The following is a 14,998-nucleotide window of genomic DNA, read 5'->3' on the forward strand; positions in this document are numbered from 1 at the left end:
GCCCCCTAATCTACATGCGGGGTGCCGGACGCATGGAGTTCAATGGGGCTTTTTTTTTTTTTTTTAAACATTTGATTAGAGCCAGAGGCTATAATAGGCTACAAAAAAGAGTGGGCTCAGGACGCAGAGCACTGCTCCCCAAGCCCACCCAGTTGTGTGACAATAGCAAAAGAAAATTCGCTATTGTCACACGGATCCTCCTCCTGGCCAATCAGGAAGCGGGTTCTGAGACCCATTTCCCGATTGGCCGAAAGGAGAAGCCATGCCATTGGGCATGGAGGAGGAGGGAGGAGACGCAGAAAACAGTGGGAAGAAGCCGAAGCTGCCGCCTGCTGCTGCAGATGTCCAGGCAGGGTGAGTGAGCCGGGTCCTGTCCTGCCCTGCCCCCTGCCATGGTCCTGTTCTGCTGTGGTCCGGGGGGGGGGGGGGTGTATGGTGTGCGGCATGGTGTGGTCCGGGGGGGGGGGTGTATGGTGCAGTCCATGGAGCACCAGCCGCCACTGGTTACACCATATCCTACAATAATGCCTTCATTTAGCGCTTTACAGAGTTGATTCGATCTGTTGTGTCTTTTCTGCAGGGAATGTTATCAAGTCACAGTATCATTTTTTAAAGATTTAGAATGCAATGCCATTATCAGACTTCAAATGTAATTCAACTTTTGCTGAAAAAGAAAAAAAAAAACAATCCTCTCTGGACAATCTATGCCAATTACAAGGATTTTAACAAATTTTGTTGCAGGCTCCTAACTTTTTCTGTTCTGAAGACATAGCTGTTTGTTTGACCATGTCCTTTGCAGAATGATTCTGAATGGGAGGGACTGGTTCATTATAATCACCTGGTACACTCTCAGTGCTCTGAGAAAAGCTGCTGGGTCGGCAGCTGTTCTCTTCTCTTCTCTCCCCAAAACTAAAATTCCTATTGCAGGGGATGCCTAAAATCTGAGTTATATCTTAATACAGATTTTTTTTTTAATTACTATATTATTTTTCAACTAAAGTGGAGTTATCCTTTAAAAAGACTTTCCGAGGAAGAATGCCCAGTCCCTCTGGTTCTGACAAATACATTACAGTACAGAATGATAACATTTTCCGGTCTTGATTGGCTGATAGGGCTTTGTCCCCACAGTGGTGTAGTGAAGGGGGATGGCAGAGAGATGGCAGAGAGAATACTAAATTAAAACTTAGTGAAGCCCTCCATAGTTCTGCAGTGAGTTTTATATAGTGATCAAGATGGCCCTGCATGTAATATACATGGTCAGAGAGCACTGAGAGGTTATAACTAGTGAATGACCCATTCCAGGATGAGGGGGTTGCATTCCAAGGTATACTCTGTGGCTCTAATGCAGTCTTTCTAAATCCCACTAAAAAAAATGTCAGGTGTCGAGGAACCATTAATAAACGTATTCATCAGGGGTCAGTAAGAAAAGTGCCCCTCACATTGGGGTCAATAGATAGAATGCCCTTCTTAAGCCTCGTACACACGCAACGATTATCGGCCGACCGATCGGCCGTCTTTTGTCCAGTGTTGTTGTGTTGGTTGGAATGTGCCTAGACTGCACACGAATTTTCTCAGCCAACAAAAACCAACTTCAGAAGTGATGTCATGTGCTGGTTTACTTTCCGTGTGTTTTTTCTTCACTGAGCATGCCCAGTCTTGCTCATCAGATTTTTGTCTGCCAAAATCTCTACTGACTGACGGAAAATCGGCCGTTCTGTTGACGGCCAACAAAAATTTTATAGCCTGCACACCAGATTTTGTTCGGCCGAAAAGTCGGAGTCGGTTGTCGAAAGCATCATACTAACAAGCCGAAAATCGGCCGATCGGACGTTGGCCGAAAATTCACGGCCAACTATCGATGCGTGTGTTACGGGGCATTACCTTGGTCAGAATGCCACCAAACAGACAGCTATAGCCAGTAGGGGGTACACATATGCAGGGCCGGTACAAGGGGTGGGCAGGAGGGTCGGCTGCCCTGGGCGGAGTATGGGAGAAGTGTGGGAGGGGGCGCCAAAACACTGAAGAATCACCTTTATTCTAAGCTCCTGTGTTGCTAAAACATGTCCAAAATCAGAGCCAACAATGCGCCCATATCTTCTGCAGGCTTCCCGCCCCTTGCTGGAAAGGAGAGGAACACTCTCCTGGGCACAGGTTTCGTACAGGCTGGCTGGTTGGATCGGGACCGTGAAAGCTCCTGTACAGGTGGGCGGAGCAAGCAGAGCACACTACACTGCAGCCTCGATCACTGCTTTCTGCTCAACAGACATCGGAGCTCTCCTCTCCTCCTCAAGCTGAAGATAAGAGACAGATAGCAGACTGAATTTCCTCCTCCTGTGAGTCCCGATCTGTCCTGTCCTGTTTTACTGTGCAATGCTGTGCTGTAAACCTGTACTGACCCTTGCAGTGCAGGTTTACTAAAGAGAAAGTAAAATGCTTTGACTAGGTTAGGAATATACTGGGACTTTTCAGGCTCTACATACTGTAAATGAATTCCACATACACACTGTATCTTAATGAAAATCCTGCCTTTTAATAAGATATAGTGTGTATGTGGAATACATCTACAGTATGTAGAGCCTGAAAAGTCCCAGTATATTCCTAACCTATTCAAAGATTGACCATAAACAAGTGATATGTTGCAGCCCAACTCCAGCAAAGTGAAACAGTCCACCCTTGCAGTGCTGGGGGAAATAGCCTCATGTATACTTTCTCCAGCCAGCTACAGTGCTCTCCTCTACCACCCAAAGTCTCATCACATACCATGCAGGAACATTAACCCTGTATGGTATGATGAGGCTGGAGTGTGACCCAGTCACAGTTTACCCAGGAGCTCCCGAGGACCAGTCACAGCACTGGAGAGAGCCTACTGGAGCAAGGAGTAAGGTAAAGCTCGGTACACATGAAACAAAATTTGTTCGGCTCAGCAGGGACCAGCTGAATTTTGATCTATGTGTGGCCTTGCCTGTTAGAAGCCGCCTGTCAGAATGGGAGCTTCTGTAGAATGGGAGCCTGCTGGAAAACCTTGTTCGATCAGCATTGCAGCCAATCGGCTGTAATGCTGATCAGTGTATTCTGACAGAGAAGAGTCCCCAGCGTCAGAATACGTCTCGTGGAGGGGATTTCTTCATCCACCTCTTGTGTGGATGGATGAATCTGTAAGTGTTTTTTTTCAATTCAGCCCACTGGCTAAACCAAAAAAAAAAACTATGCATGTGTGCCAGTTTAAGTGACGAATCACACTATTGCAATGCCAGACATCGCATGTGATTTGCACCACATTGTGGTGCAGATCACATGCGATGTCTGTGCAATGTGATTTCAGCCATACAAACTTTTTGGCTGAAATTGCATCCTATTTGCACAAGAATGGAGCAGGGCCCTTTTTTTGGTTCGCACTGGAATCGGATTGCATGGGTGTTCACAACTATGCGATCCAATTCCTGCACCATTTCACAGTTTGAACTGCGATCTGCGAACCAATCTGAAAGTGTCATCATTACCTTTACATTGACACCCCCCAGAGATTTGCAGGTCTCAGTGTAAACCACTGTGCGATTCTGGTGCAATGCGGGAACCGGCACTGAATAGCAGGGTTTCCCGCATCACACCAGTGTGAACTGGGACTAAGTGGTTTTACCCTAATCCTCTGCTCCTAGAATAAAAAAGTCCCATACACACAATGAGAATATCAAACCATTTTTTTTTTTTTACATGCTAGTTTTAGGAATATACTGGGACTTTTCAGGCCCCATTGTAAGGGTTGATTTTTGTTTTTTTTTTCCTGAAGTTGGGATTTAAACGTTTATTATGAAAAAAATTCAGGGAATACATCTGGGTTAGACAGGTACATTAGTTGGTGGTTTAATGTATATAATGAGTGTTTGTATGTATGTATTCATGCATATATGAAATGCCTCATAGGGGTAAATTATTCAGTCCTGACCTTAGCACTCTATACATAGGTGTAATTATCAAGTGTGGTTATCAGGCATGGGTAAAAATGATTGGTCATGCACAACCCAGGGGGGGGGGGGGGGGGGGGGCGCAGTTTTGCACGTTCGCCCTGGGCACTGGATGACCTTGTCCCAGCAATGCACATATGTATGATAAAATACTTCAGTGGTATTGCAATAGTAAGGCAAAGCACCCAGCTCTACATTTTTTATGCAAGAATTAAATCATACAATACCTGTGTTACTATTCATCCCCATGGAACATGTGCCACACCAAAGATGTTGCAAGCTGTATTTTGTACCATGATGCAGAGGTGTGAAGGTAGACTAATAGCTAAATTCAATCTTTACACGTGGAGCAAAGAATTAGCAAGATTCTTGTTCATAATATCAAGTCTGATTTGATCAATCATTTAATAGTTTTTCCTAAAAAAAAAAAAAATACAGCTGGAATCTGATTGGTTAGCATGACTTCAACCCAATGCATGACTTTTTGCTACTGTTTTTTTTTTTTCCCAGAACAGTGGAGTGCGCTAGGAAACACTTAGGGCTCCTTCCCACCATACATGCATGAAAGCTGATGGGAACTGAAGAGAAAACTGTGCAGATTTCACTTGCAGAGACACAGTGCTTTAACCACTTTACCACCGGAGGATTTTGCTGTCTTACGTCCAGGCCACTTTTTGCGATTCGGCACTGTGCACCTTTAACTGACAATTGCGCGGTCATGCAATGCCGTACCCAAACAAAATTTACGTCCTTTTTTCCCCACAAACAGAGCTTTCTTTTGGTGGTATTTGATCACCTGTGCGATTTTTATTTTTTGCGATATTAATAAAAAAATGCGAAAATTTTGAAAAAATAACAATATTTTTCTACTTTGACAGTTAAAAAATATCCAATATATTCAATTTTTGTCATATATTTAGGCCAAAATGTATTTAGCTACATGTCTTTGCCAAAAAAATTGTCAATGAGCGTATTTTTAACAGCTTTAAGACCGGAAGATTTTACCCCCTTCCTGACTAGGCCATATTTTGCGATTCGGCACTGCGTAACTTTAACGGACAATTGCGCAGTCGTGCGATGCTGTACCCAAATTAAATGTATGTACTTTTTTCCCCACAAATAGAGCTTTCTTTTGGTGGTATTTGATCACCTGTGCGATTTTTACTTTTTGCGCTATAAACAAAAAAAGAGCGTAAATTTTGAAAAAATAACAATATTTTTCACATTTTTTTATATGAAATTCCCCCCCAAAAAAATGTAAAATTCAAAATTTTTTAACTTTTTTTGCCAATTTGTTTTCTGCTACATATTTTTGGTAAAAAAAATCCCAATAAGCGTATTTTGATTGGTTTGCGCAAAACTTATCGCAGCTACTAACTACGGGAAATTTATGTCATTTTTATTGTTTTTTTTTTTTTTGGGGGGGTACCAGTGACATTACTACAGTAATCAGTGCTATAAATATGCACTGTTACTGTAAAAATGACACTGGCAGGGAAGGGGTTCATTTTTATTGGTGATCAAGGGGTTAACGTATGCCTGATGCTTACTGACGTGTGTGGGGGGAGGGGACTGTGTGACACAGGGACAGATCACAGGTTCAGCTAGGCTGAATTCTGCAATCTGACCCTGCCTGTCACAGAGGAGATCCGCCCGCTTTGTTTACACAAGCTGGCGGATTTCCTCACTCGATCCCCGACGATCGGGGAAGAGCAGCGGTGATCACCGCCCCTCCTCCCCTGGCCTGACTCCCGCTGTAACTGAATACAGCGAGAGCGAGCCTCCGGCTCCACAAGAGGAGGAGTCCAGCGATGTCTACGTCACTGGACGGAATCAAAGCCACTTTGCCGCAGTAGCACCAATGTGAGCGGTCGGCAAGTGGTTAAGTGGCTCAAAAGAGGTGCCGGTACTCTATTATAGCCTATAAATTTTTCGCCCCCCCCACCCCACATAAGGGTCCCCACAGAGCACCCCACCCGGCCTGGGCTGGGACTCCGGAGCAGGGGGACTTACTGGTGGTGACTGGTCTGGCTCTGGAGTGGGAAATATTCTTGGGGGGGTAATTGAGGGCGCAGATGTACAAAATGAGCGTACTGGTACGCTAAGGTGCACGGAGAGGTGGCGGTATGCTCAAGAGCCATATTTGGAAGTGGCGGTACTGAGTACCAGTGCATACCGGCCCACTTAAAGCACTGCAGAGACATCAGTTGCACATTAGTTTTCATGCACGTCAGTTATGTGCCCTGTTCACACCAAGATTCAGATGTCATGTCAGTTTTTTCCTGTGTAGAAAACTGCATACAAGTTACAGATTTCTGCGCAGAAAAAATATGCACGTTGTGGCACATAGAGAACCATTGTTTTTTTTTTGTGTCCTTGCAGAATGCATGCAGAAAAACTGATGCATCTGCACCATGATGTGAATGAGGTCTTAGGGGTTGCGTTAAGCCTAGTACACACGCAACGATTATCGGCCGACCGATCATCCGTCTTTTGTCCAGAGTTGTGTTTTGTTGGTTGGAATGTGCCTAGACTGCACACGAATTTTCTCGCCTGACAAAATTCTACTTCAGAAGTGATGTCATGTGATTTGTTTGCTTTCTTTGTGTTCTTTCATCTCTGAGCATGCCCAGTCTTGCTCATTAGATTTTTCCCTGTCGAAATCTGTACTGACTGCGCGAAAATCGACCGTGTTTTGACGGCGGACAAAAATTTTATAGCCTGCACACCAGATTTTTTTCGGCCGAAAAATCGGAGTCGGTTGTCGGAAGCATCATACTAACAAGCCGAAAATCGGCAGATCAGTCGTCGGACGAAAATTCCCTGCCGATTTTCGCCGCGTGTGTTCGAGGCTTTAATGAAGGCAACTGGACTGTGCACTTTGCAAGTGCAGTTACAAGGCCATTTGCCCCATAGCTTAGTAAATGAGGCAAAGCTTCACTTTACAAAGAATACCCAATCACATGCAAGAAAAAATGTAAAAAAACAGCATTTCTGGAGGATTGGATGATGGAAGTCAGCAGAGCGTCACTATTGGGTTGATTTACTAAAACTGGAGAGTACAAAATCCGGTGCAGCTCAGCTTCCAGTTTTATTGAACAAATTGAAGTTAGCAGAGGACTGTCTACCATGCACACCTGCACCATATTTTAACGGGACCTTTTAGTTAGGCCCCTTTCACACATACGGACCTGATGTTCATTTCATCAGTTCAGTCACGTTTTTTTTTGTCATCAGTTTTTTTTAGTCAACGTCAGTTTTTCATCCTTAAGTCATCAGTTTTTTTTAGTCAACATCAGTTTTTCATCCTTAAGTCATCAGTTTTTCATTGGTTTTTCATTCGTTGTCATCCATTGTCATCCATTTTTCATCCGTTTTTCATCCAATCCATTTTTTTAACAAATTAAAAATAGGGCTTTCATCCGTTCAAAAAAACGGATGTTGATGGAAGCAGATGAAAACAGATGTAAATAAATTTTCATCCGTTTTTCCATAGGAATGCATTTATGTCCGTTTTTCATCTGTCAATGAATGGATGAAAAACAGACAAACGGACAGAATGTGTGAAAGGACCCTAAAAGTCGGTTCACACTGGGGCGACTCAAAGTCGCCCCGACTTTGAAGCCGCCCCGTGCAGCACGACTTCATCGCGGCTTGCAAACGACTTCTCTAATAGAAATCAATGCAAGCTGCTCTGAAGTTGCCCCCAAGTAGTGCAGGAACCTTTTTCTAAGTCGGAGCGACTTGAGTCACTCTGATTAGAACGGTTCCATTGCACAGAATGGAGCGCAGAATGCAACTGCACTGTTTGCCTTTAGTAAACCTAACCCCATGTTCTCCGCACTGCATTCTGGCTTGGAGTCAAGCTTGCTACTTGCAGCATAGTCCCGAGGTGAGTAATCCAGTTCTGATATAAAAGACTGAATTGGTCTTCAAGCGCAGTCCATTTCTAGTGCTACTGATCTCTCATCTCTTATTTTTTTTTTAGGAACATTTCAGAATAATCGCATCTCCTTAGAAATAAAACAGTCACGCATACTTATAAAAATGTGTGGTTTTTACTTGGAATTTTGCCATTGTGTAACAGAAAAGCTTTCTCACATTCAGAATTCATTGTCTTCCGTCCCTCTGATTTTCTGACAAGTCAGCTTAGCGCAAAACCTAAGAAAGTACAACAGCAGATGGGTTGATATTGTCATACAGTATAAATAGCCTCATAAGTCTGATAAATTCAGATTCTACAAGGGCAAGCTGGTCACACAACTTTCAAAGACTTGCAGCTCCCTCTGATGGAAACTGTCCTTTATAAAGCTCAACCTCAATACTAGTTCCAGGATAGACGCCGGTCTCAGTGATGATGAATAGGTACTTCACAGCTTCCAAACTGGGGATCAAAGGCCACTTGCAGAGAATATCAGTTGGATATAAAGAGGGCAAGATTCAGAGAAAATCTCTGTGCATTATAATGAAAATGTTTAATGGCTGGAAGCCCTAGGTATCTCTCTGATGGGAAGTCCTGATCATTGCATTATGCGCCTGAATGGAGGCAAGCTTGTATCATGTTCAGAATTTCTAAGGGCTCATGCACACTGGAGCTCAAAAAAGATGCCCCTACAGCATTTTTCTGCCTAGAAAATCCCCTCCATGTTAGCCAATGTGTCCATGCACACTATGGCTTTTTCTGGAGTTTACAGGCATATGCTCTTACAGTCACAAAAAACCCCCACCAAACACATTTTTGAGAGGAGCTTGAGCAGAAAAGACACCTAGGTGCCCCAAAATGAGCAGAAAAGCACGAAAAAGCTCAACGAAGCTTGAAAACACGCACACAAAAAAATAGGAAAAATTAGCTGAGGGGAGGGTTTGTGGAAGAAAAAACGCTCAGAGAAGCTCAATAAAAAATGTGCAAATCATTGTATCATGCGCCTGAATGGAGACACATTTGTATCATGTTCAGCAACTCTAAGGGCTCATGCACACTGCAGCTCAAAGAAGCTCAAAGAAGATGCTCCTACAGGCTCTCATTTTATCTGCCTGGAAGCTTCTCTCCATGTTAGCCAATGTGTCCATGCACCCTATGGCTTTACTGGAGTTTACAGACATATCCTGTTACAGGCAGAAAAACCCTCCTCACCAAACGTTTTTGAGAGGAGCTTGAGCAGAAAAGACGCCTAAGTGCCCAAAATGTGCGAAAGAGCATTAAAAAGCTCAAAGAAGCTCAAAAACACACCAAAAAAGAAAATAGGAAAAATGAGCTGAGGGGAGGGTTTGTGAAAAAAAAAAGCTTATGCTCAAATAAGCTCACAGAAGCTCAAAGGAGCTCAAAGAAGCTAAAAAGAAAACATGCAAAAGAGCACAAAAAAGTACAAGCTTTTTCAAGCTGAAATAAAAGCTCAAAGCAACTTTTTTTGGGGGCTGCAGTGTGCATGATTCCTTAGAGCTCTGAAAAGCTGGAAATGACATCTGACCTTCGATTTATGTGTACTGGATCAAGGTAAGCCACACTGGATACTCACACTGGCCGTGATAGGATAGGAAGATCTCCCAACATGTATTGTGGATGTCAGTTTGTAGTAAAGGCAGTGGGAGCAATTCCATAAGGGAATGGAGACCCAGTTCTGGTGGTGTGGATTTATGGCGCTTTTCCACTGCATGGAACCGAACGGTTCGGCTCGCTTTTGTGCTTTTCCACTGCTGGTACCGCATGGTATAGTGTAGGAACGGTTCGGTACGGTACGGTGGCGCTTTTCCACTACATGGAACCGAACGGTACGGCTCTCAAAAACAGTACCACCTTGATTGTGGTTCCAAGAGGTACCATACCCGGTACCATATCCCAAAATCCTTTGCATGCAGTCACTACTAGCCACTGATTGGTCAGAGAATCCCACCCACCCCGTTGTTATTCCACCCACCTAACTTTAGTACTACTTTAGTGGAAAAGCAAACCATACCGTACCGTACCGAACTGTTCCAACAGCGTACCATGCGGTACCAGCAGTGGAAAAGCAAACCGGGCCAAGCAGGGGCGAGTAGAGCCGAGCCAGTACTTGCAGTGGAAAAGTGCCATTAGTCAGAAGCCTTGTGCCAAATTTATGAAACCTTGCAATTTTTTTTTCTTAGTACCGAGACATGCAACTAACGGGTTCTTATTGTGTGGCGCTATTCTTACAACCGATTCATAAAGAAATACCGCCATATTGGTGATTGGGGAAGTGGAGGTAAAAAGGACCTCTTACACGTTGCGGTAAAACGTTAATTAGGTCACGTGTAATTATTGTGTCGCTTCTTTGAGACATTTCTCTAGGGTCCTATGGAACCAATATTTGATGAGTTTTCATTATTCTGCAAATAGCTTCACTGCTAGTAATACTCCACCATTCTGCAGGAGAGATGCTTGCCGCAGTTCTGTCAGAGTTGCGACAGATTTGTATGTATATTACTAATATGTTAATAAATCTGCCATTATTCCATCATTTGTCGCACCGCTGTAAAGCCAATTTCTAAAAAGGATCTATGAAACTCTTATGGGATTATCTTTAGAGGGGCCGATTATTAATCTCTGAAATATGCGATCCCTGAGGTTGATTTATAGTGTCTGTTTTACACCAGGGCATCCAATCAGTCTCCTTTTAACATCTTTCCTGGCAAAAATGACAGCCGAATTCTTATAGGTTGCTTGGAATTACTTCAGATCCTTTTTTTTTTTTATAACTGACCACTAAATTTTGTCTGATGTGATTCTCCTAATCATATATTAGGTCGTATATTAAAACGTTATTGGCCTTTATGAATTCTGCCATTAAAGCGGAACTTTACTCATAACAAATTGATAAAAAAATAATGTTATTTAGCAAGGAACACATATTGCACATTATTAATTATGCTACTAAAATGAGTGTATGCTGTAAATTGCCTCCAGCATTGCCCATGTTTAGTGAAGCCCAGAGCCCCTGAACAGCAGTAAATCTCTAGGCTTGTTACAGATCGGCCTCTACAAATTTGGCACAGTGCCTAAAAATAGAGATGGTATAGGACACTTTATACTGCCTATCTAACTTTGCACATCAAGGGTGCTGTTTACATAAATTATTTCCTACTTTGGACACTTTCAGTTCATGCGTTTTGTGGACTTTTCAGTATTGTGCGTTTTTAACTAATTGTATTTTGGATTTCTAGCGCTGCATTTTATTTTATTTTATCCTAAAAATAGAGAGCAACTGAGCATGTGCAGAGTAGGGTGGGGCAGTTAGTATACTGCTATAGATACTTATTTTTTATTTGTTTTGCATAGCTATACATGCAAAAGGGGCCAGACTGAAGTGATCTAGCTGGACTTCATTTTCTGACTAAAGTTCTTTTGAAGTTTTGTGACCACATTACTCTTCATACATAAAGATGTATATTACACAGTTTCTGGTTTAAAATAGTACATATATTTTAGGACAAGCTTTTCCATGTACTATCAGCATATCAATCAGATGGTGATGAGTAGACAATTAAAACACATCTGCAGTTTATCTACTGTCCACAGAGGGGCAGTATAATCAAAGACAGAACATTTGCATTGACATACATACAAATAACATTTCTTACACTAAAAACAATAAAAGTACAGTGCCATTCATGAATATTGTCTAGAGGTATCTCCTTACAGTAAAGTACAGTGCTTTCACATACACTCATGCTAGGGGTTTATTACGCACTGATCATACTTTTTAAGGGCTCATTTACACTATGGTGTCCTTTTATGAAACGGAGATGACCAGTGATCCTGCTGATCACAGCTCATTTCCGATCTTTCTCAGTTTATGAAACAGAAATGATCGGGGGAGAACATGTTCTCTGCTGATCATCTCTTCACACGGGAATCTGTCATTGCCTGACACAGAAACAGCCAGGCTATGAAGCTGTGATCCCGCACTTCACTGGCGATCTGGGTCAGAATTCACACTCCCGGGTTCACCAGCCTGGAGCTTGTGAAGCGGGGAGTGAAGACAGAATTGGGGGAGAACTGAGGGGGAAAAAGGAAGATTATGGACTTCCTTCTTCCTCGTTCAGACCCCCCAACACAGTAATCATGTCCCCCTGCCATATTTATGTATATATATATACACACATACATGTAGATATATATTTAATGTGTATATATATATATATACAATGTATGTGTGTGTGTATTCAGTGTATATATATATATATATATATATATATTTATGTAAGGAGACTATTATTTATTAACCTTGTGTACTCAGCAGTGATAATTTATCTCTGCTTGTTAAAGCGCGCCAGGGATTTTCATACTACGGTAATCTCGCTTTGTCTCACGAGATTACAGACGCCCCATTGACTTCTACACAGATCTCCGAGAAAACCGTTCTCCTCTGATCACCCTGGGCGAACTGAAGTTCTCCAATTCATAAAATGGGTGCCAGATGTGATCATTTTCCCCGGAGAACTGCAGAGAAGCCAACGGAGAAAAAAATTCACCCGTTCATAAAAGTACACCTTAATCTGTTAAGCATTGCCAAAATGGCATATATTAACGCAGGCTTATTGTAATGGCACATAGTAAACAATTGTTTTCTAGGTGCCCTGACACCATAAGGACTTGTTCACACCAGTCGGCTCACTGAAACGATCACATGCAGCCTGGTGTCTGTCCTGTAGGGGGGGGTAAGTTATTGTAAGTGGGCCTGTCACACCCTCATATAACCCTCACCCTCAGGTTATATTCCGATGTCTGGTCTGTTGGCTCAGTAGATGCAAATTTTATTATGAAGGTATGAAATGCAGTTTCTGAATTCTTTTGAGACTTTACCTACTTAATGTCTTCACAAAGAAAATATAATTCTAGAAGAACTACACTGATAACTCTAACATGACATATACTGTATTTAGGGCACTTTTATTTTTGCTTATATCTTGCTTGCTTCATTTGTAAAAATAAACAAGGCCACTTATTTTTATGTTTGGCAGCAGAATATATGAAGCAGGCTTACTCTAGTTTGTTGTTATTCACATAAAATTATGTATTTTACAAGTCTAAACTGAATATATTAATATTCAGCTTAGTTGACAAGACCATACAAAAGCGGGTAAACTTTTTCATTTTTAGAATTATTGTGGTCATTAAGTGGTTAAAATCAACATGTAATAAGTAAGAGCAGAAAACAATTTTTTGCTCCCCATTGTCTACCTGCATACATTATACAGCGAAAACCTTGTGGTCTATCACACCTACTGTATATGAGTTTGTTGGACATCCCATTCTGAAATCATGGATATTATGCAATCGTCCCCCCTCTATACCACCATTTGTAGCTATAACTGCCTTCACTCTTCTGGAAAGACTTATCACAAGATTTTGGAGTTTCTTTTGGAATTTGTGCCTTTATGTGAAGTTAGGTGCTGATGTAGGATGTCAAGATCTGGCTCACTATGGCCATTTAAATTCATCCCAAAGATCCAAAGGTGTTTATTAAGGTTGAGGGCAGGACTCTGTACATGTCATTTGAGTTGAGCACATCAAACCATGTATTTATAGAGCTGTATTTTTGTAATTTTATTTAATTAATACAGGGAGAGGAGGGGCAGGTAAATGTCAGAATCTCCCTTATTCACAGAATGTCTTCTATTCAAAGAAAATAATACCAGTCTTTTTGTGAATGGATGAAAGAAAAGGGAAAGTAAAGACACCATCCTCATATCGTACACTAGCCAGAACTGTTGGTCGCAGCCCGGAAGAACAACACTGTTTGTAATATCCGGCAGGAAAAAAATGTCATTTGTACAGTAAGCTAGATTGTAAGCTCTGGCGAGCAGGGCCCTCTGATTCCTCCTGTATTAAATTGTATTGTAACTGTACTGTCTGCCCTCATGTTGTAAAGTGCTGCTCAAATTGTTATTATTTATATTTAATCCTGTATAATATTAAGCAGCAGCCATCCAGACCTAGCATACTCTTCATTAGGAGGTAACCTTTTCCAATGGTACTGTTTTCAAAAAAATCATTATTTGTTGAAGTTGTACTTTAAAGCCCAAATCCAGTTGAAATTTTTTATATTTTGTTTTGACTAGAGCAGGGAAGGGTTATATCCTTTGTCTGGTTTTTATTGTTGTCTTTGTACCTACTGGAAAGGGTTTCCCTGAACTTCCTGTCTGGACAGGAAGTGATGGAAAATATCTCCAACTTGACCATATCTCCCTTGCTAGAACATACCGGATTGTTTACTGAGCTTTACTAGGCTATACAGTGCATCCGGAAAGTATTCACAGCACTTCACTTTTTCAACATTTCGTTATGTTACAGCGTTATTCCAAAATTGATTAAATTCATTATTTTCATCAAAATTCTACAAACAATATCCCATAATGACAACGTGAAAAAAGTTTGTTTGAAATCTTTGCAAATTTATTAAAAATTGTAAAAAATCCCATGTACATAAGTATTCACAGCCTTTGCCATTACACTCAAAATTGAGCTCAGGTGCATTCTGTTTCCACTGATCACCCTTAAGATGTTTCTACAACATAATTAAAGTCCCCAAGTGGTAAATTCAGTTGATTGGACATGATTTGGAAAGGCACACACCTGTCTATATAAGGTCCCACAGATAATAGTGCATGTCAGAGCAAAAACCAAGCCATGAAGTCCAAGGAATTGTCTGAACACCTCAGAGACAGGATTGTATCAAGGCACAGATCTGAGGAAGGATACAGAAAAATGTCTGCAGCATTGAAGGGCCCAATGAGCACAGTGGTCTCCATCATCCGTAAATGGAAGACGTTTGTAACCACCAGGACTCTTCTTAGAGCGGTCTGCCCAGCCAAAATGAGTGATCGAGGGAGAAGAGACCTAGTCAGGGAGGTGACCAAGAACCCGATGGTCAGTCTGTGGAGAGAGGAGAACCTTCCTGAAGAACAACCATCTCTGTAGCGCTCCACCAATCAGGCCTGTATGGTAGAGGGGTCAGACGGAAGCCACTCCTCAGTAAAAGGCACATGACAGCCTGGCTAGAGTTTGCCAAAAAGCA

This window comes from Pelophylax lessonae (assembly GCF_965119305.1).
Source record: "Pelophylax lessonae genome assembly, chromosome: 11".
NCBI classification, from domain to species: domain Eukaryota; kingdom Metazoa; phylum Chordata; class Amphibia; order Anura; family Ranidae; genus Pelophylax; species Pelophylax lessonae.